Source organism: Colobus angolensis, unplaced genomic scaffold (genome assembly GCF_000951035.1).
Source record: "Colobus angolensis palliatus isolate OR3802 unplaced genomic scaffold, Cang.pa_1.0 Scaffold249, whole genome shotgun sequence".
Lineage (NCBI taxonomy): Eukaryota > Metazoa > Chordata > Mammalia > Primates > Cercopithecidae > Colobus > Colobus angolensis.
In genome coordinates this window covers 4351355-4353750 of record NW_012115699.1, presented here as the reverse complement: position 1 = coordinate 4353750, position 2396 = coordinate 4351355, and the positions used below count along the sequence as shown (strand labels likewise).

The following is a 2396-nucleotide window of genomic DNA, read 5'->3' as shown; positions in this document are numbered from 1 at the left end:
TATTATATATTATACACTATAGACATATATTATAGACATAATATATAGACACAACATATATTATAGATAATATATACTATATGTAATATATAATACTATATATTGTATATTACATAGTATATTATATAGTATAATTATACATATTGTATATTATATAATACACAATATAACTATATTATATCACTATATAATATAGTTATAATAATGTTTCACTCAATATTGAATTTTTAAGTAATAACTATGTATGATATTCAGAGATAAGCTACTACTTCTATCTGCACAAATATCAGTTTTCCATGTACTCAAAATTAAGATTTTTAGTTCTTAGCCTTTTTTGGCAAAGATTCTGGGCACTTGTCAGTAATTTTACAATTTGCCAAAATCTGAAATATTTGCATTTTATGGATAGCATTCAACTGTCTCTGTGGGAATTCTCTTTATATAGGGCTTGATACTATCTGTGGTTTCAGGAATCTCTTTTGCTTGGTATCTCCTATTTCCTTTTTAATTTCTCTCTCATTCGACTGAGAAACATTTCTAATGGGCTCTTGAGAAAAAGCATAGGGAAAATAAATTTATTGAATCATTCCATGTCTGAAAATATCTTCATTCTGTGCTCACCTTTAAGTGGTGATTTTGTTGGACAGAGAATTATGGTCTGGTACAGTTTTGCTTCGTAATTGAAAAGGTATATTTCATTGCTTTGACCATTCAGCATTTAATTAGAAATTTAAATGAATTAGAATTTCTCATTGTATGTGAATGATTTTATCTCTTTTATGAAATTTCACAAGTTACTTGAATGAGTGTATTATCAACTACTTTGCTCAATATTCTTTGCAGGCTTTTCATTTGTGTTCTTTTTTTTTTTTTTTTAAGAAAGCCAGCTGACTCTTTATTGCTTTGGGGGCAGGGGGCTCAGGAGCTCTTGGTGGGGCGGGTCCGCTTCCTCTTCACCATCACAGGCTTCTGGCTGCGCAGGATGGCGCTGGCCCTGCGGATAGCTGCCATGCGCAGGTCGGGGCGGTACTTGTTCTTGCGGATCATGTGTCTGATGCTGCTGAGCGTGGCGCGAGCGTTCTTGTTGATGGTGGTTCGCACATAGGAGGTGGCAGGCTTCCGCTGGCCGGATCTCCGCTTAATGACCACCACGACACCTTTGCCATCGGCTGCCGGCTCCACGCCCACGGTCTTGCGGTGAGTCAGCCGGTTGTAGGGGAAGGAATTGCGGGCCTTCAAGTTATTGGGCTCCGTACTGTAGGTCTGCTTATTCCTCTTGGTCAGGAAACTGGAGCAGTTCCGCACGACCATCCATTGCAGATGCGCAGACATGGCGGCGGCTCTTCTCGCAGCGGCGACCTGAGACGGAAAGAGTGTGTTCTTTTTTTGAAGGAGGAAACTTTATTATTTTTAAAATTTTTTATTGCTATTTAAATTGTTAAAAGTAATTCAAATATTGTAATATTTTTAAACTTTTATTATTTTTTAAATGTTTTTTCTACTTTTTTTCCTTCTGTAATAGTTCTGAACCTCCTTTTTTATTTGTAAAAACCTCTTGGACTGGTGATCTAATTTTTAAAAGCCTGTTTTCAGTAAACTTTGTCTTCTTTATATTTTCTCAGAAAGTTCTTCAACTCTGTCTTATAAAATTTATATTAAATTTTTAATATCGGTTTTTATACTTATAAGTTCCAAGAGCTCTTTTCATTTTCTAAAAAAGTTATTCAGGGAGCACATCAGTAAGATGGCAGAATAGGAGTTTCAAGTTTCCAAAAACTTGGAAATAAGTCTGAGATACCTTTGTGAACCATAGAACTGAATAAAACCTGCTTTATATGGATAGGAGACCATTCCTCTCATTTTGAACACACTGTCCCTCCCATTCCCCAAGTTGGCACAGTGTCACACAGAGAGGATTCCTTTCAGGACCTTAGTTCCTATAGATGAAACATAAAACCAGAGATGGACATTTATTTCCCGAGCATTCCAAGACACTTCTCAGGAAGTCCAATTGGACTCACCTCATGGGGAGCACAGAGGGTAACAGTATTGCTAGATCACCTGGGTGAGACAGAAACAAAGAAAGGAAGCATTCCTCATAGAAACCAGGATCTTGGCTGTAGTTCTCTGTTACTACTCCCCATGAAGTACCCAGTAAAAGGCACAAGTGACATTACTCATCAGTAAAGCCAATCTGGTCACTTCTAGAAGGCTGCTGGAAATTTAATCTGAATTAAGTCCTGAGACAGCCAACCTCCAAACCCAACCTCAGACCCCATTCCAAGGCCTGTAAGGGAGATACCTGTGATGGAGACACTTTTATTTCAGAAAAGCACAGGTGCTATACTTGTGCCCCCAGACATTCAAATAGCAGATCAACCTTAAAGTCAACCTGA

General features: G+C 37.4%; 1 pseudogene across 1 annotated transcript in view; it reads right to left on the bottom strand.

Annotated features, from left to right (window-relative positions):
• Positions 1–1371, bottom strand: part of LOC105514629 — a 20164-nt pseudogene extending 18793 nt beyond the window's left edge. Inside the window, exon 1 of the transcript XR_001002211.1 lies at positions 884–1371. The product of XR_001002211.1 is annotated as a 60S ribosomal protein L28 pseudogene (transcript). The remainder of the gene's footprint in view (positions 1–883) is intronic.
• Between the last annotated feature and the right edge of the window lie 1025 nt (positions 1372–2396).